Source organism: Prenolepis imparis, unplaced genomic scaffold, assembly GCF_030444845.1.
Source record: "Prenolepis imparis isolate NDT839.2.m4 unplaced genomic scaffold, iyPreImpa1.0 SCAF_8, whole genome shotgun sequence".
NCBI classification, from domain to species: domain Eukaryota; kingdom Metazoa; phylum Arthropoda; class Insecta; order Hymenoptera; family Formicidae; genus Prenolepis; species Prenolepis imparis.
In genome coordinates, this window is record NW_028141166.1 from 10860439 (window position 1) to 10881042 (window position 20604).

The 20604-nt window shown below is 38.1% G+C and overlaps 1 long non-coding RNA gene across 5 annotated transcripts in view; it reads right to left on the bottom strand.

Moving 5' to 3' along the window:
• The window catches only part of LOC145939787 (uncharacterized), a 268796-nt gene that overhangs the window by 197934 nt on the left and 50258 nt on the right, over positions 1 to 20604 (bottom strand). For 4 of the 5 annotated variants that reach the window (XR_014425899.1, XR_014425900.1, XR_014425901.1 and 1 more), the window contains exon 7: positions 9887 to 10032. This is a non-coding gene — a long non-coding RNA (uncharacterized LOC145939787). Of the gene's footprint in view, positions 1 to 9439; positions 10033 to 20604 lie in introns of those variants that run through there. The other variant, XR_014425898.1, reaches the window with a different exon arrangement.

The window sequence follows — 20604 nt, forward strand, 5'->3', positions numbered from 1 at the left end:
TAATCGCCTAAAGTTGTTACACAATTTGTCACGATTCATGAAAAATTGGAATGCGCGTTAAGAGCATTTTTAAAATTACAGTTACATTAATCTCTATAGAAAACCGAGATCGTTTTGTTCCTCTATAGGTATAGCTAAAAAAAATTAAAATTTACATACATACATATAACTAATAAAAATAAAAATGTACATCTACAAATATATTCACGAGGAATTATTTCCTGTCAAATTGTATTACAATGTTGATAATATTATTTAAAACTTTTTTTCGCGGATTACCTTTTTTAAAAGCGAACAAAAATTGAGGTCTGAGCAAATAATTAATTGTCCAATCCGATGTGTAATTTATAGAAATGTAATATAAAAATGTAGACCTAATTTTTATTCTTCCTAGAGAAAATAATTTCTTTAAGAAATTAATTTCAACATATTAAATGACTTTAAAACCTTACAGCCTTTCTGTAAGATTTATGACATCCTTTTGCACGGGTACGATAACAGTGACGACAAGCGAGATAGGTACAAACGTCGAGAAATGGCAAAGTGACGAGGAGTCGACAACGAGTCGAGGACTTACCGATTGTAAAGCCATGCAAGAGTGTATCGGTTACATTCTCGTGGATGCAGCCGAATGTAGGAGCCGTCACGCAGTGTCCATTCTTGCGTCGGATTAAGAGGTTTTTGCGTCTCATTTGAAATAAGAAGAAACGCGCCGGATCGTGTCGTTCTCTTCGGGTCGATTGCCGGATTAGTATCACACTCGCGAAGCTTGACGGGAATTAACGACGATCGTATAATCGTTGAATCGATTCCCACGAAACACAACCTTCCACTCTTCACATCCTTTAGTCCCGGTCTCGCGATCGCGAGAGATAAGAATTATATACATTCTGATATGCGACAAAGTAATTAAGCTTTTCAACGAAAGTTATATATGCTTTGTGTCTCATCGACTGACTTGATCTCCTTTGAAATTAATAATAAAATATAATATAAAAATAATATATTACATATATTCTTCCTAATATAATATATTAATATTATAGAGTCCCCCCCCCCCCTCCTTTACACAATTCTGAGAGATTTCTTTCTAATAATATTCTATAAGATATCTATATAAGATATTATAAAAAAATATTTTTTATAGATATTATAGGTATATAAAATAAATATTAGAAAGAAATCTCAGAGTTGTGTGGGGGGTAGGGAAAATTGCGAATCATAAGATTTAATCTAGATTTTTCCAACATCTGCGAAAACTAAACACACTTCGAGAGACGAAATTGTTAAAATAATTTTTTTTTAATTCAGATTGTAACGTTTCATTCGATTTAATTTATTTACATAAATGCTCGCCTAATTTTTCTTTCACTCTCTCTCTCTCTCTCTCAGTTTCAACCTATGATGATTATATATAAAATTTCTTTTTCACAATTCCGCGTCTCTCAAACGCAGGACCTCAATTATCTCACGCCTATTGAGAAATCCGCAGGAACCGACACGTGCCAATTGGACATGGAAATCGGCACGTCAACGAAATTCGTTGCGCTTCGATCGATTTCGCCAGCCGCGTGTAAGGGCGTAGGTGTCATTCCGGACCTATCCGCGGGGACCGGTTTCAAAATGCCGGTGGGCCCGGTTTCCCGTTGAATCCGTGCCGCCCATGTGCCTGCAGCATTCTGCTGCGAGGGGACCGACTCTATATCGAGTCTCTCTTTTGACGTGTCGGTCGTGTCGTGCCTATTACAGCGATATACGTATAAACTTGACATAACTACGCAACGCCAATCGGCGTGACAATACACGTAATCTCGATAGCGGGCAGGGTGCGGCAAAATCTATCATTCGCGCCTTCCCAAGTTGCAATATCTCGGTCATTTGTAAAAAAAAAAAACCCGAATGCCGATGTCGGCAAATTAATTTTTCTCAAAAGGCAAATTATACAGGAGAGCAGGTGTTTTATCATATGCGCGTTAATCGTTAAAATAATTATAACTTCTCGCGTAAACTTCTATAAAGTCATATTTTCTTTCCCAGATTGAAGCGATAAAAAGCGACAAAGTGACAGTGACTTGTAAAAGAATAATGTTGAAAATGAACACGTAACACCACCTGTTCAGATTGACAATCGATTGTCTATATATCAATCTCGTATGGGTATATCGGGAGTATATGTAGCGGGAAGCTTTTCGCACATGCTTCAATCTGTTTTTAATTAAGATTACGACACTACTCTCTCGAGAAAGAACCGCGCATTGGCGCGGCTTGTCCGTCTGTTTGCGTGACATTTGGCGCGCGGAACAAAATTGGCGACGTATAAAACGTCGCACGTACCTATATATGCGCGTCGTGTGACACGCGGTAGTACGTAAATCAGTACGTAAATCAGTGGTGGAATTAAGCGACGTGTTCGACGCAACACGCATGCACGCGACTTGTCCGCCCTTTCGCGCGCGGCCAGGCCTACGTTAGGTACGCGGCTCGCCAACTGTCTCTTATAGCCGCGAGCGAACCGAGCTATTTTCATTTTTGCCGCGAGCGATCTAGGCGCAAAAAGAGACACGGACAGACAATCGCTCGCGCCCACGCACGCACGCATGTACGCACGCACGCTATTAGTAAAAGTGTGACTGTAGTGTGCTGCGAATTGCAATCTGTCCTTTATAAATTATGCCAACGATCAATTTTCCGATTTTTTTTATCATTATTTCTCTCTTGAATAAAATAATTAAATTTTAAACATATAAACAATTAATTATACAATTTTGAAAAAATTTAAATTAGAAAAATGATGAAAAAAATTTAATGTAATTTATCATATTTATAATAATGCATGACATGCTAGACAATTTTTTTTGTAACGAATTAAATATATTGTTCTTCTCGAAATAAATTTCTTACGAAAGTTAAGTTAATAAAATATGTATTTTTTGAGAGTTATTTTAAATTTCTTAAAATTATGGCAAAATAGTAGAACATTTTTAAAATCAAAATTACCATGGAAAAAAATGATTACTTTTTTCTTGTATTTAAAAAAAAATTTTCTGCAAAACTATGTTATAGAAAGAGAGTGTAAAATATCGATGTTAAAGAACACTTGTGAAGGCAAATCATAGAACAGCAAGAGGCATTATTATTCGTCACGTATGTAAATAGCTGCAAGGAACGTTCGCGTATACACGTATCCACCCGTCATTTCACTATCAAACTAGAACTTTCACGCGAGACCTTTCGAGCGAGCCAATTTGCGATATATACTTCCGTATCGAACGAATGTAAACGAGAAGAACGTGTAATCACGAGGACGTACACAAGCTCAAAGTCTCGGGGTAATTTGCGATTATGGCCGTGTTACCTGTTCGCGAAAAGAGGCACGGCCCCGATGGTACCGAGTGCCGAGAGACAGGCTGTAACATACCGCGGAACACGTGTTTAGCGGCATTTTATTGTTGTAACACGACCGGGCGTTGAATATGCAAATTCAAGCGCTTCTCCACGGCCGGCCTCTTCGTTTTTATCTGCCGCTGGTCGCGCGCGGATCTTCGATTTTTATTTCGGCGCCATTCTGACGTCTCCTCTCGTGCTACATCAACGAGCATCTCGACGGGGTGTCCTAAAGTTCACAAGTACGAGCTTTAATAACAGACGGACGAAATTAAGGAGAGTAGTAGAGATTGAAACATCAATTGGTCTTCACACCTCGCGCTGATACCAAAATAGATATATATAAATAGAGAAAAAGTGAAGACTGTGATCTAACAAATATCATTAAAAAAGATATAATTTGTTTACTTGTCATATTCACATGTAATCTTCTACCATAAAATGCAACATTATTTGAGATAAAATCACACAAAAATAAAGTGACAAGTTAAATAATATGATATGCAAATATAATCTTGTAGATTTCTCTACACTGTGTTCGACATCTTATTGTATTTTTTTGCAGAATAAGACGATAAAAATATCGAAAAAATCACTGCCTTCACCTCATCATCGAGATTATTGTTCCGCATCTCTCGTATAAATATATGCGATGATCGCATGGAACGATAACACAATTAACATGATTGATTCGCCGGCGTTCAAGAACGAGCAAAGTTGTGAATATGTGCGCGAGAATGATGTCGTAAAAGAGATTGTTATATACCTGCATAATACTCATTCTTCTTTTACGCTCGCGCGCGTGATTATTATCCTGCTTTTTCAGCATCGTATCGCGCGAATTATCATTTTTTTTTAGCGCAATATAATCGATTAATATTATTATTATCGTACCGTTTTACCGCGCGGTAGTCGAGACGACGAGATATCAGATACGTTCTGTTAAAAGTTATTAAACGCAATAACGTGGCATGCAACTTTCAGAAACACAGGTGGCGGTTTCTCTCGTCAATTATATATGGCCGATGAAAATTCATCATTTTCGCAATTCGATATATAGTTCTGGGTTAAACGGATCATAAATTAACGTCGAGTCGAACGGAAAGGAAGTTGAACTGTGTGACAAGAAATTTTTATAAATCTATTACGTTCGAAAAATATGAAAATTGCAATTAGGACCAAACTTTTTATAATTTTCATAATTAAGAATAATAATCAAGAATCGCACACAAGAGCAAAATAAAAATAATGATATACATCTGTAGAAATATTTCTTGATCTGGATAGTAATTAATTATATTCACTGAATCAAATGCAACATTATTTGAGATAAAATCACACAATTAAAAATAAAATAATATGATGTGCAAATATAATCTTGTAGATTTCTTCACATCTATGTTCGACATCTTATTGCATTTTTTTGCAGAATAATTAAACGAGAAAACTCGCAAATATGTGATTATGCTCCTGCTGGTCACCGCATTTTAAAGGAATGATGAACCCTCTTCCCGAATTTAAATGTCGCAGCCAATGAATGTTCGCAAATTGCAGTCGAGCTTAATGTAGCGGTCGCTACATTAAGAACACGGACTCGCGGATAAATTAGGAAAATTGCGGTAATTGATATTGCAAAATTCGATAAGTATCGCCGACCGAGAAGGTAGACATCTTTCTCTCTCTCGGTAGAACGAAAGAAAATAATATATCAGAAGCGCAGCTACCGGAGTCCGGATCTCGACTGCGACGCCTCAGGGGGTATCGGGAATGATTTGGGGTACGAGAGATGAGTAGGTGCACATCATTGTGCAACGAAGGTATCATCAGCCGGCAGATAAGCTAGTGTATACGAGCGACCTTCGTTATGCAGGTGCACTCATGTACTCATTCCACACGATACAAGCTCACGAAGACGATAAGCGAGTGAAATTTCATAATCGTAGATATGGGAACCACACTTATATATCTTGTAAAGTAATGTAAAGTAATGGGGACTTTAATTTCAAAGTGCGAATGATTTCAAACTCTTTTATAATTTATTGTGAAATTTTAAGAATGTAAGTTATAAGAATATGGATGAACAAAATTAAGCATTGTTGTAAAAAGTGACAAAAGTTTCACGAAAATTGTACGACCAATTTCATAAAATTTATATTTAGATAAATTTATTCACGTTTTCAAGATATATATTTTTTTCTTTTAAATATTATATTTTAACACTACGCCAAATGTCCGAATTTCCTCCATAAGTTTAGAGCTTTAACGTAATAAGAACACTTTTCAAGCGAATTTATTTTGAAGTATTTGTTGTATCTCCATTCTTTTATATGTATAACATGAGGATTACAACATTTTTTCAGGTAGTGTAATATTAAAATACTAATTAATACTAAATTATTATTTTTGTGTCTGCATGCCAAGATATCCTGAAATAATATATTTAATGTCGAGATTTGTACAACAACTTTATTTTTACATACGTAATGTTCCCAAATTTCTTGCAGCGCTTATCGACGAAAAACAATTTTAGCAAAAAGAAAGTCGTTCGCCGTTTCTTGTCCGAAAGTAAATATGTTACGAAGGAAACGCGTGAGACTTTTGATTAATAAATCCAAGAACGATAAGACAGGGGTGGATGTAAACTGCGGTGGAAATTACCATCGAAAGAAATTACAGCATCGAAGGGCACGGGAGCCCTTAAAAAGGAATAAACTTACGGGTGTCGGAGACGAAAGAAAAAGAGAGAGAGAGAGACGGGCGGGGGTGAAGAGGAGAGGCTTATATACGCTGATAAACACGTGTAGCTTTTAGCGAGGCATCCTAAAGATTGTATCTGCCATAAAATATGCCCCCAGGAGACAATATTAACTGCTTCGTGCTTCTGCAGCTATCTTTGCGCGCTCGCTCCCTCTTCCTTTTCTCATTTTCTCTGTTCCTGCCAGCGGTCCTGTCCGGCCGAAAAGGATCCACTCTAATGAACTGCGCACACTCTCGCGCAACACACAACTCGCGTAATATCCTACCAAATGCTTTTTGGTCGGCCATTCTCCCGCCGACTGAGAGTTATCGCCCGTCCGAATCCTACGCGGCGCGACTCGCCGGTAATTAAGCGCGTTTAATTATTATTATTTCTTGCACGCGGGTGGCGAACCCGCGTCCGCTTTACGGCCCGCGCATGCCTTTGACCTTCCTCGCTTACCTGAAGACGAACGTGGATAGCCACGTTTCGGGGGGATGCGCGTCGCTGCCGGACATTATCGCGCGATACGTGAGGATGTTCCAAAATACCCGAACGTATATTGTTTTTGGAAAAAAAATATTTAAAAAATTGTTAAAATGTTATATCTTAATAATACCTATAAAATTATTCACAAATTACTCATGATATATCGATGTAAAACTTTAGCAATTTTGATGCACATTTTCCCCTCGACGCGACGTTTATTTATGCTAATTAATGTATAGATATTGCATAAGAATATTGCGACGAGTTAAAGATAACCATTTGGAGTTTCCCTATCGCCACTGTTGACACCATATGCCTTGAGGCATGAGATGCGTGATAATCCGAGGAAAAGGAGAGAGAGAGAGAGAAAGAGAGAGAGAGAGAAAGACCACAAAACGAAACAGCATCTAGAGAGCGTATCTCGAGATAAGGACACTGCCACATCGAAATAAGAAGCCAACACGACAGCGGTGTACCGATGTCCTGCCGATTCTCACTGGCGATTACCGGTCAAAGTAAAAACCTTATCGATTTCGCGACGTTCATTTCTTAACAAAGTTGTTACTGAAAGAGGCCTTCGCTTTCGACATCCTTCTCTTTTACGGGACAGTTAATTAATGCGAGAGATGTTAAACAAGATAAATCCCTATTTAGGTGCTCAAGTTTCTGCATATGTCAAATTACGTATTAAAATAAAAATTGTTCCGTTATGCCAGAAAAAATGTCTCATTTTATTAAAAAAATTATGAAAAGAATTTAATTAACTTGTCCCGTATACCTTTTATTTAGCAGAAATTATTTAAATTATTTCATCAGCCTCAATAACATTGTTCTATTTTTTTGTTTTCTTTTCCCTTATTTCCATTTTTGTCACTGACATTCTAATTGATATATCTAATTAATATATTCTCGATATTAGTCCGCTGGTAGTTTAAACATTAAATAACGTTACGAAAAAACCCTTTCCCGTTATAAATAATTAACTAAACAAATAAGTAATAACTTTGATCAAAATCTTGAATATATAAGCTACGAAAACAAGCCTCACGTTGTGCAAAGATAAGCAGCATTAATAAGAGCGTATCAACGGCTCATCTATGGAATCTCCGGTACGTACCAATGAGATACGGACTCGTCCCGCCTTACTAATGTCATTACATGGCGCCGCCATAAGTTCCCACCTCGCCGTTTCGTTCTCAGAGAAGGCCAAAATGCCGATTATGCCTCCTGATATCGGGCCCGGTAGCGCGGCGCCGTAAGAATTCCCCTGGCCCCCCAAAAGTATTCGTCGTTGTCCTTTACGCGGGCCGGCGGCTTCTCGGGTGAAAAATAATCGCGGCGCGAGTCGCCACCTTCAAAAAAACCCGGATCAAGACCCTAACGGCCCTTAACCGTTACGACGCGATTTTTTGCGCCTCGAAAACGGCTCGATTCGCGCGTTTTATCGCCGGTTATCAACCTCCTCGCTTCAGAAGGGTCCGAAATCACCAAGACAGAATAATAAAAGTGGAGCGATTAGCTTATATATATAAATAAACTACTAAAATATAGATATAAAAACGCAAAATTATCGAAATTAGTAGACATTCGTCGTAAAATATTTCTCATGTGATAAGAGATTTCTACAGAATATGCACTCTTAATTTTTGTAATTAAGCGGTATTGAAATTTAAATTATCGTGTTTTTATTTTATTTAATTTTTTGTAACTCTGAAAATTAATGTCTATAAACGATTTTTAATAGTACGTCTCATGTTGCCGTAAATTGCACAAAGTAAGCAATTTCTGAACTGAAAGAGGCTAAAGAGGAAATCTTTCAATGTGTTGTATAAAGGTACGAGTTAAGGTTCTTCGTTTCTTACAACGTCTCGATTCATCCTCGAGTAGCAGGTGGAGGCGTACACTAAGTTCACGCGCATGCAACACATTTAAAGTGCATGCAGCATGAAAAAGAGAGAAAAATGGTGAAAATAAGAGAAGAGAAGAAGAAGACGAAGAAGAAGTAAAGAGAGAAAATGAAAGAAGGAAACCAGAAGTAAGAGAAGAGAAAGAAAGGGCCGAGGAAACGAGGAAAAACAAAAGTGCGAGATACAAAAGAAAGGAAGTAGCGAAGGAAAGAGAGAAATAGAGAATTTACATTTATTATATTTATGTATACAGATACGAAGAATATTGCAAAATAATACTGTTTCGATTAGGATGACTAAACGGATTGACATAATTTATAATTGAGATTATCTTTACCAAAAAAGAACGATCGACTTTTTCAGTCTCTCTGTAAACGCCTGTAAATCTAACAACCTATAAATGCCACAGCAAACATGTCAATCGAAACTTTTAATTTTAAAGACAATTCTCTCTTCTATGCAGAGTGGGCGCAACAATTTCGTGTTAAAAATCATTGAAGGTGGTGCTGAGCTACGTTATTTAAGGTGCAGCTTCCGCACCACCAACACGACTGCATCGTTTCATTAAAGAAATAATTTAAAGAAAATAGAGATTTCAAGAAAATAGTAAAGTGCCAATAAATATATTTTAGCTATGATTATTTGTTTCAAAATTTTTTGCCAAGAACTTTCATCAATCAAACACTGATCGAGCAAGAGTGGTCGCTTTGCGAGGAATCTCTTCAAACAGTCACAATGACTTTTTATCTGCATTCGACTGATGCTTCGACAAGTTGTTGAAGACAAGATCGCGGATTTCAAAGGTGCAAAGACTGATCTGTATTTATCAATGCATAGTAATTATGGCAGTAATATTAAATAAGAAATATACAAATAAGTTTAATATAAATGGAAATATTTTTTAAAGTAATTTTTTGACACACTGAAAATTCGTTAATAACAAAAATGTAACAATATTTTCACGTCGCGGTAATTTCGGCTCTTTCGAATCGATACAAGTCGTGGCTCAAAACTGCTTTCGTCGTAGACGAAAAGAAACATCGTAGGCGTCATTAACAGCTTCACAGCTTAAAGTATATAACCTACCAACACCTATCCTTTCTACTGCCCACTCGCTCTTCATCTAAGCTACATTGTGCAACTACGAGGAAACAGTAGTGTCATAAATATCTTCAGTAGTTTAAAACGAGTTGTATGACGAATCACACACACGGCGATATTTCAAATTTTCGAACAAATCATAAACTGCAAGACGCTAAGCGATGAAAAATAAGCGGGCTTTAACGAGTAGTTGATAATGTTGCTTACAAATTTTTCATGCAATAATTGTGTTGTTCTCCGCATATATGCGAAATGGATGTTGTCTTACCTTTACTCGAATTCAATCGATGTTCTTATCCGTCGTTCCATCGACTTGTATAAGAGTTACGTGTAGGCAAGGAGGCGAGGCAGCTGCCTTCGGAGATGCGACGTGGCTCCTGTAGGTGCAGCCAACCAGCAACTCTCATTCGGATCCTGGAAAACAAGAAGAAATAGGGAATCAGGGCTGTACCGTCACGATTAAAGTCGACGGCGCGCGTGGCAGAAAACATAGTGCGAATGAAAGCGTGTATAATTGCGCAGGTAAAAAAAAATCTTCGTAAATCATCGAGTAAATAATCTCCAGTACAATCTTCATTTTTAATCTTTAGCGGAAATTTCAAAGTAGCGTATGTAATAAATAACAGAGCGTACCGACATATTTTCAGAGCTCATAATTTAAAAATAATCAAAAAGATCAGTTATGTGTGTCTATTATTATAGATTAATATGAAGGAATTTAAAGAGATGCACCATCGCGGAGCATAGCGTATAAAAAATACGTAAGTAATAAAGCAAAAAAAAAAGTTCTTGTAAGATGTATATGATAAAGTACACTTGCAAAAGTCTTCTCTTATATCATAATTTACTCCTTTTTTATGACTTGTTCTTTTCCGTACAAACGAGTTCATAAGAGACTCCTTTAATTAGTTATAATTTTGCGATTTACAAGAATCTCTTCCGCTCACGCGAGCTGTCACGTTCACGCTGATTTACAGGATCTTGTTGGCAGGTGTGCCGTGTGAAAATCACGATGATTGGCTCCAGTTATCCTTGGTTCGTCAAGTGTTTAGAATACCTCGTAGCAAAATACGACACGCATTCGATCACAAAATCTTCTAGACGCATCTTCGCTATTCTCGTGCAATTATTATCGATTTATAATCGAAAAGATTTAATTTTATAATCGTTTCTAATTATATACATAGTCACAGCGTAATTGTGAGTGCCATTCTTTACATAAATGTAAACACATGCTTACCATATGTAATTATCATACGACTTGATTACCATACCCATGATTCTATAACTTCGAGCGAACTAAAACTCGAAGCTACTAATTTTAGCGGGTGTATCGATCGATCTACGAGACCTTAGGAAGATCTCGCATGAGAACCACGATGATTGGACCCAATTACAGGTGGTGCGGGCGTGTTCGGGATATTCTTGTGTCCCCGTCCAAGAGCTCGCGCGCTTCACTCGTTTCTTTCCTCTCTTTTCTCCCTTCTGCCTCCCTTCGTGCCCTTTTCTGTCGACGAGAGTCTGCACAAGGTCCGCCTATGTTGTGTACAAGCCTGCGTGTTTCTTGGCAGGTGTATACACGCATTTTCCTCCTCTCTCTTCTTCTCCACTCGCCCCCGCGCCCAAAGAAAATTAAACCCTACTTAACTCGCTGATTATCGTTGTCACATACGACCTGTCGTGTTATGCGGCGAGAGCGCGTGGAGTAAACTGTGCAAAAACCCCGCCCGGAGAAAAAAGGGATGCGGAAAAAAAAAGATGGTGGAGGAGGCAAGGCAGGTTCGCGGTGGAGAACGAACAGCAAGGATGACGAAAGAATTACTCCCCGTGTGCGCAATTGAATTTCAATTTCGCGCTCAACATCGGCAAAGCCAATGCTATAATGTAAGTCAATGCATTTTGTACGAGACTCTATGCGTTTCCGGTGACATCGATACTATCTCAGCCTGTGATGGCTATCCTGTATAGTAACGTAAATTTAAGAAACATTTAATAGACATTGAAAAGAAATGATTAAATTATTAGGGACACGCGTGTGCAATTTCTTATATATTTAAGTCTGCAATATTAATTATCTTATTTTTATCTTATCAGTATTTTCTGTCAGAAAGAACAGAACGGAAAATTATAATTGAAAGATTATTACATCTGTATAAATACGCACTTATGTCAGATTTGTACAAAAAAAAGATCCAAATGAAATATACACACATTCTGAAAACGGTGTCACCGATTAAAAAATTATATAAAATGCTGCACAAATGTTACATTAAGTTATACATTCAAGTCTACTTGCGGAAGCGTATATAGGATTAAATCGTGAATTGCGCGCGAAATTATCCCGGTAGCCCGCAAATTAGATATTGAACCGCATGCAGCGCGGATATATATTTGACGCCGTGGTGTGTGTAAATTACACGATTATATCGTTTCGTACGCAAGCGCCTTTTCTTGTTTCGGTATGTGTCCGTTATCCGAGCATGTTTCGCGCGTAGACAGCGTCTGGCGGTAAATGCGCCAATTACCGCCGGATAAGTCGACACACACGCGTTGAATTGAAATTCAACTTTATAGAAAGGAAGACAAATTGCACGGTCTCAGTCGGCGAGGTCACATCTCTTAGCCGAACTCGGCTTCCACTCGGTCGCTTTGAAGGTTCCGTTTGCTGCGTTCACCCACAGCTAACAAGGTGTGACAGGATAATTTAATATTGGGATAAAAAAAATATACAATTTAGAGAAACGATATGGCAAAATATACGCAAATATATCCGTATTCACATATTCACATGTCGAAATCAAAATCGAAACAGTCGAAACGTTCTTTAAAATTCTTTTAAAAATAATACAAATAAGTTGATATAATCAAAACTATATACTCGTTAAAAATTGAATAATCTCTGAGTGTAGAAAATAAGGTAGAAATTAAAAAAAATATATATATTTATAGCGCGCCGAAGAACATCGCCGTGTCCGCACAATTATCTCGTAATTAAAGCTCCCTATCTCCCTTTCGCGAGAAGAAAGGGAGGAGAAGAAGTGGAAGGCAGCCAGAACAAAAGGAGAGACGGAGAAAAAGCGGCGAGCGTATCAAAATGGATTTCGCTATAATGAATTCCACCCTCAATAGGTAATCACGGGCCTCGGCTCGATTACCCCGTCCTCCCCTCACGGGTCCCGTGATAGCGGCAAGAACGACCGAAGGGTAGCACTGACGGTGTTCGGGGGCCCCGGAATAGCACTTAGGGCCCCTCTATACATATCCTCGGATGATACCCTACAAGGTAGCGAGAGCAACGGCAGCGTCGACCGCCGCTGGTAATGTTTTAGTGCACGGAGGCGGAGGCGTGCTCTGGTAGTTAGGTTCACCATCACCGGCCGTCGTGTTCTTCTCCGCTCTGTATATATTCCGGTGTTGCTGTGTTGTTGTTGTTGCTGCTGATGCTGCTGGTGCCGAGCGCGATGCATCCGAGGGGGCAACGTGCACGCTATCATTAGGAGAGGCAAGAACGAGAGGACGGCAGAAGGATGGATAAGATGAACGTTCCCTCTCCTCTTCCCTTCTCTTCTCTTCCTTCGTATCTTCTCCAGTTCGCTCTTCTTCTCTTTTCCTTCCGTTCGCCTCGAATCTTGCTTCCTCGCTTTTTCTTCCTCCGAGCCCCCTTTCGAATCTTATGCACAGAGAGCGGAGGGAATGTCGGTAGCCGAATCGCGCCTCGGGCTACGGCTCTCTTATATGTAGAGCAACCCTCTCCTCCCTCGCTTCAACTTGTTCCCTCGCGAATCGTTCTTCTTTCTTCGATCCGGTCGTCCCCCGAGGCTCCGGTGAGCTTCTTCGTCGACGTTTACACGGGCCCGCTCATAACGGAATCCTCTTCCGAATAGATAACGAAATCCTTCTGAAGATTATCGGGGTTTTGAGATGGGAGATATCATTACTCAGGCTTTAATTAATATTTTTTTTTTTTTTCGTTGCGTCGGATGCACATATGTGTTACTCGTATCAATCTTGCATTTATTTTCTCTTCAAATTTGAACTTGATCTTGCATTTTTGTAGTTTTTTTATTTGAAAGAAATATAACACACTCATCATTATATAAATTATACACATAAATCCTTTGAATATGGATCTGCTTATTATGCACATCTCAAATATATAATTGAAATGTATAATTATTGCATAAAAGTAGGATTTATATTTCGCTGACTTATATTCTCTGATTTATATTCTCCTGAATTGATTTGCAAAATAACATTTCTCTTATTTACAAAATCAAATAAAAATACTGATAGAAAAAAAAAAAATAAAACATACTTGTATATGAATTAATTTTTCTCTAACACTCAAAGAATTGCCTCGTCGTATGTAATGATTACTACTGCAGAAAGATGCAAGTCTTTACATGTGCGACAATCAGCGTCAAAAGAGTTTCTCGCACATTCATCATCGTTATTTCCTCAATATACTACCAGGATACGAAGATATGACGAAATTGTTTACCGCCAAGCGAGGCCCAGATGTGCCGTCTGATCGCGCGTGACGCTTCTGCACGCATCGTGAAAACAGTAAAATCCGAGGTGGTACCAGCGGATCTCGACGACGGTACGAAGTGCAGATATATCCCGTTTTAAAGCGTCGTTTGCATATTTTGCGCCTCGAGGCGGTGCGTTTTCGGTCGCGCCGCTAACGGTGGCCTGCCACTCTGCACTTGGCTATTTCTCTTTCTTCTTCCCTCTCTTTCTCTTTCTTCCTTTATTTCATTCCTCCATCTCTCCTTCTCTATGCACTTCCGAAAGTGCGTGTGCATCACGAAGAGAGGATTATTCCTCATTTCGCCGATCTCCCTGAAGCAAGCGAGCTATAAGAATCGCAAGAAGCTTGGTTCAGAGATTCGCTCGATCATTCTCAATCACGCATACCGGATCGCCGCTGCTCATTCTGCCTCTCTCGATCACCCGAAGGCGATCCTCGCTCATTCACGCGATTTCCATTCATCCGGCGAGAGCATAGTTTGCTCGTGCGTCGGAAATCTCGAGAGAAGCTGGATACTGTAGCGCCAGATCATGAATCCGCGAATACACACGCTGTCTCGATAGTCTTGCGGCAAATGTTGGAGATATAATATTTGATCAACATGATAAAAAATTGGAAAAAAATTATAATTACATTTATAATTTAATATAATTAAATATAAACAAAAAATTTATTGTCTAGATTTGTTCAACATTTATTTCACGTATCTTCTCCAAGTTTATCGATAGTTCTTCGTGTTTTACTTTCACGCGTCAAAAGTCATTTCTGAACTTGTCAGAATACACAGTTTGTAAATCTCCTCACATTATTTCTAAATATTATCCCCGCAACGTTTATTCTTTCTCAGTTTTTGCCGTTAGTTGATGGGGGTTTAAACGATGAAATGCGAGCGGTGGACCGACGGAAGAAAAATCGGCCGACTCTTAACGACCGTCAACCCTTCTCGATCCGAAACGTACGAGCGGGCGTGGCGCGAGGCAATTTGGGGAAAACATAATTTAGCGGGCGTGGCAACCACTACGTGCAAGGTGCAACGAAAATGAGATTTTTTATCGTACGTCATCGCGATGCACGCGTGTATTCACTCCCTTCTCACGTGTCGATCTCTTCGCGCTGCCTCTCTCGTATATATGTATATACGCGGTTCCTTAATCGCGGAGCGTGTTTCGAATCGGCTATAATTATTGATTTATAAAACTGGTAATTATTTTTCACTAGACTTTACAAGGGTGTGTTAGATGATTTGAATCATAAAAGGAAGAAGATTTATGCCTTAATTCCTCTCTATTTCTATTATATAATATCGCTTACCATTTCCTTTTTCCTTTTTCGGAAATAGCGTTTTGATAACTTCATCCGCTTTATGCATCGTGCGATGAAACGCGAGAAACATTCACTATATCCCCTGCAAAGATCCTACATCCTCTATTACAGCTGCCACATAAAATAATTGCAGCTTGTAACGTAAAACGAATTCCACTCTCTCTTCCGCGTCTTTATCGTTCGGTGTATACGCACTCTCTTCGTATATGCACGTATCTGAACACTAAACGCATAATGCACGAGGGACCGAGCGACTCCTCCTCGCAGTCAGATCGGCGAGATGCGAAAGAAGATGAAAGAAACTCCAAGAGAAAGAAGAGAGACCGCGAACGAATTCGCACTCTCACCGGAGATATATCAATCCGAGTACATATGAATCTCGCTGACAGGCTTAAGGCTCGCGGCACGAACGAGTCTCGGACAGGTGCGATTCCCGTGACAGAGGCGCGATGTGCATATATATATATATATATATATATGTATACATACATATGTGTTCGTATATATACGCGTATATTCGCGCATTATATTCGAGGCCCAGCGCGTGTTGAATTAGGTGGAAAGGCAAACAAGACGCGTACGCCTTCCTTTTCGCGCTCTCGAACGACGGCCATTAATAAGTCGAGCTGTGGATCGAGACTTTTTCTTTCTCATTTTTATTCCCCCTTTGCATTGCGCGAACATCCTCGTATTCGTTTCGATTCGTCGCGATTCTATTCTTCCTTCGAAGAAATGAAAGACGCGAATGCAAATTGCGCTAATTGGGAGGACGACGCTTTCTCTTCGTTCTTACTAGAAAGAATATTGCAAATGGCAAACTACAAGTACCTATATTTTTAGGAGAGTCTTATTTGAAAATCTATATTTGAAAATATAATGATGTATAATTAAAAAATTTTAATAATTTCCGAAATCTCTATTCTTTACAATCACTGCCACTTGTGTTAAAATATTGTTATAATATGTATAATCGTAATGTGTGTGTGTTATTTGTCACATTATTGTTAAATTTCACTTTTTACTACAGTATTATATTGTTTAAATTTGACGATTATAACATTTGTATGATTTCAGAAATTCTCTTGCTTATTTTCCCAGATACCAAAAAAATTTAATTTTCTGATATTCATTAGATAATCAACAGAAAAATGTCTACATTATAACAGTGGCAAAGTATAATATTGCGTAAGAATCTAAATCTCGCGTGATTTGTAGCGAACCTTTTTTATCTCATTAAGCGTTTATTGTCAGAAGAAACGATACCCATAAATTCGCGCGTGTTACAAGTCAGCAAAACGAAAGCAAAAAAAGTATAGCAACTCTTCTCGTTTGACGCGAGATGATCAAAGCTATATTATAATCGTGTTAACAAGAAATGATAGCAACTTCTTTTTTAAACCAACGAGACAGTGTCAAAAAAACCTTATTTTGTTGAAGTGAGAATGCGTATTTTTAGTATTTGAAATATTGTAATTATATAGACGGCGCGATATGAGGAATATATGTTGTCAAACGTTGATGGACACATCAATCTCTGTGTCCACAATAATATACTGTATTAATTGCATAGGAAAACGTATACATGATATCATACGAGATCTTTATAATCGTAACATTTTAGACAAATTTTTAAATGATATTGCTCTATAAATCAGTCGTCATTTCTCTGAAATATTTTATATATTTATCAAATGGCATCACTATTTAAGATCCGATTTAAAGATCATACAAAATTATAATTTAGAATGTCCACGCACCAAAAAACAAACTTAAAATTCTTCCATCGATAAACGCGCATGATTGATTGGAAATATCGCAAGTACTTAGCAACCGATTATTTTAGCGCCGATGATCTGGATTGCAGATATTCAGCTTCTTTGCGCATTTTTTTTTACGCGCGCAATCGGATGACGGATGGCTTATCGGAGTCACACGCACGCATGTATATGCACGCAGACAACACATACATGCGCAAAGCGCAACGTAAGAATTTTTTTACGACATACGAGCTTTTACATACTCGCGCAACGCCACGCCGGCCCGCTTCGACGACGTTGACGCTAATTAATGCCGAGTCGCTCATTTGCATGCATGGAAACGATTTTTGCCGCGCTCGCGCTTATATCACGCCGATATTAATTGCGAAAGTATATTAATCGGTTGAGAGAGAGAAAGAGAGACACGCGGCGAGAGAATATATCTATAAATCTATACGATTCGCGGCACGAAAGCCACAATATATCGTCATCACCGTAAAATCAGTCGCGTGTATCGGGACCGATCGATATTTCGATCTGCTTCTTGATCGCCAGACTTATCACTGGTGAATGATATATCTTTGCAGCGTCGCTTAGACTTCGAATCTTCTTCGTGATCGACGATCTCGTCGAGTTATCATCGAGCGACTAGCTAGGATGTAAGGAATTTAATTGATAGAAGTTAATCGACGATGCACGCAAATCTCTTAAAACGTGCAATATCATCGCAACATTATATCGATTTATCACTGTCATTGTGGTTCATTTAATTAATCTTCGTTAAAGACGTCATACGTCTTGGTTCGCTGTAATAACTTACAAGTACTTAGGCATCTAATGACCAGCGAAAATTGAAAATCGCTCTTATACAACGGTAATCATACGCGACTTGCAGGCAGACTCGATTAATTGCTCGATGTTTTAGTTATGTTCCTTTTTGTCTCTAGAATAGTATTTGATAATTTTCTGTAATAATATGTGTGCGTGTATGTGTGGTGGATGGAACATAATAAAAATTTAAATATTTCGATAATAATATTATAATTAAACATTTATCATATGTTCAAACATGATGAAATGCTTGTTCACGCAAAAACTGTAATATAAAGATGGAAGCAGACGTGAAATATCTCCCTAACGATGATATATTACTACACCGAAGCAAGGTCGAGGTTCCAACAATATTTGGAACCAACAAGCGGGGGTGTTTCTATTTCCGTCGCAACATGTCATCGTCTAATAATATTTACTTTGATGTACTGCGCATCGTTCAGCATTTAATAAATCCACATGTTCCTCTTTCAAAGCGGTTTGAAACCGAGCTGACTTGTTCGTTCAGCGTGTAGTCCTGTTGACATTCTGTCTAGGTTTCAAAAGTTTTAAGGATATATGGTTGAAGAAATTTGACACTAAAATATGACAGATCGCGTTCACAAGCTAAATATTCATCTTTTATTGCGATTTTGAAAGATCAAATAATGCAACTATTTATGAATGAAATAATTTTTAACACGATTATAACATTTCTTCTTATGAAAAATGAGTATTAATTTCGAAATCTTTTTTTTAACTTTGTACTGTTTTTTTAAGACTATTGAAATCATTAGTTGTCGATTAACAAACTTCTAAGATAAATCTATACAATTTATAATGAAACGTTTATGTACAGAAAATCGAACTTATAATTATAATTTTATTTCATATTATCGTATTAAATCATAGAGATAAATTGTAGAGATTTTCGCGTCCATTCGCGAGTGAACTTGATCAAACTGTCACGATATATAAATCTCTGTGTGATGACAATCTTTCAATATCTTGCAAACACTAAAGAGGTTTATTATAATTTTTTCATTCTTTAAAAGCAGCGGATATTAAACTCGCATCAAACGAATAAAATTATACACTATTAACTCTTCTTCAATATTCGAACTATCAAATTATACATCTTCATCGCTCAATCATAAATTCTCATCAATATAAAATAACGCACAGCGTATATTGAGATAATAGCATCACAGAAAAGAAGCAATAATAACTTTCAATATCTTGAGTAATCGACCTTTTTAAGAAAGAATAGATTAATATATCATATTAGATTATTATTCACAGCGTAAGCGCAAATTTGAATATTTAGGAAAAGACTTGTGTAATTGGAACAATTAATTTTCTCTTTCGGTAAATTCTCAAGTGTCAAATATCCACTACGTTTGTATTTAAAAAAGTTGACGTGATGTAATATAAGATCACGCAGATTATGTATTGCAACGTAAGAAATTGTATAACTATACAGAGGCGGCAGAGCGTCAAAGGATCGGTCCGAAGTGTCCGAATAATTTGATTGCCGGCGTCTTTAATTGCCTTTAAGACCTTAGCATATAGGTGTGATTTTATAATCGTAATGACAGGCAGTGATGATGGATAATTGCGATAAGAAATCATGTTTCCTCGAGATGAAAAGAAAAGAGAAAAAAATAATAAATCATTTTTTTCATATACAAGCTTTGCTTACGTCGGAGGATACCGATAAAATTATGGTTAATGATCTCGTAATCTCGAATTGAAAGGTAGATAAGATGCGAGGAAATCTTGCTGCGGAAATCTTAACAGACATATAACAACGGCGATTCTCGCGCGCGAGAAATCGTCTTACATCTTCTCGCGGCGCAAAATTTCTCAATTTATTATTTTACTTTCGTTTATTAACTTCCTCACGGTTCTTCCTGTTCGCGATACTACGAGCTCTCATAGCCGATCAAGTCTTGGTCTTGGCTTCGCACCCAATGAGATACGCTACGAGAGAGAGGAGAGAAAGAGAAAAAGAGAGAGGGGGGAGGGAAGGAGAGAGAGAGAGAAATTTTTTCCCGAAGAGGCAATTTACGGTAAAATTGCTCGGCGAGGCGTGAAGAATTTTGAGAGGCGTGCAACAAGTGGTTGGGTGCAACAAGTTATTGCCGGCGACGCGTCTGGCTCTTTCCATGCCTCGTCGTATCTCCTCTGCTCGTATGACTCTTTCCTTGCTTTTGTGCTCATCGCGAGATTCTCCAATTCAACATGCTCCACACGGTATATATTTTGCGACAATCTCTCGTTTAAACTCGACAAGATGCTTGATCTCTCGAACTGTGGCGCAACTTATGCAAAATGTTGCATATAAGCAATCAACGAACGACAATATCCGGATGTAGGTTTAACTTCTTATATCGAATTCAAATGCTATTTATTGTTTTTCCGCGTTTGATTCGATTCGATGGAAATATAAAAAATGTCGATTTAAGCTCAAAAAAATATGTTATTTAAAATAACTTGACCTGTGTGTGCCTTATTATTAAAAATATATAAACTTGACGTCCCCTATTCTCTGATAAAAGA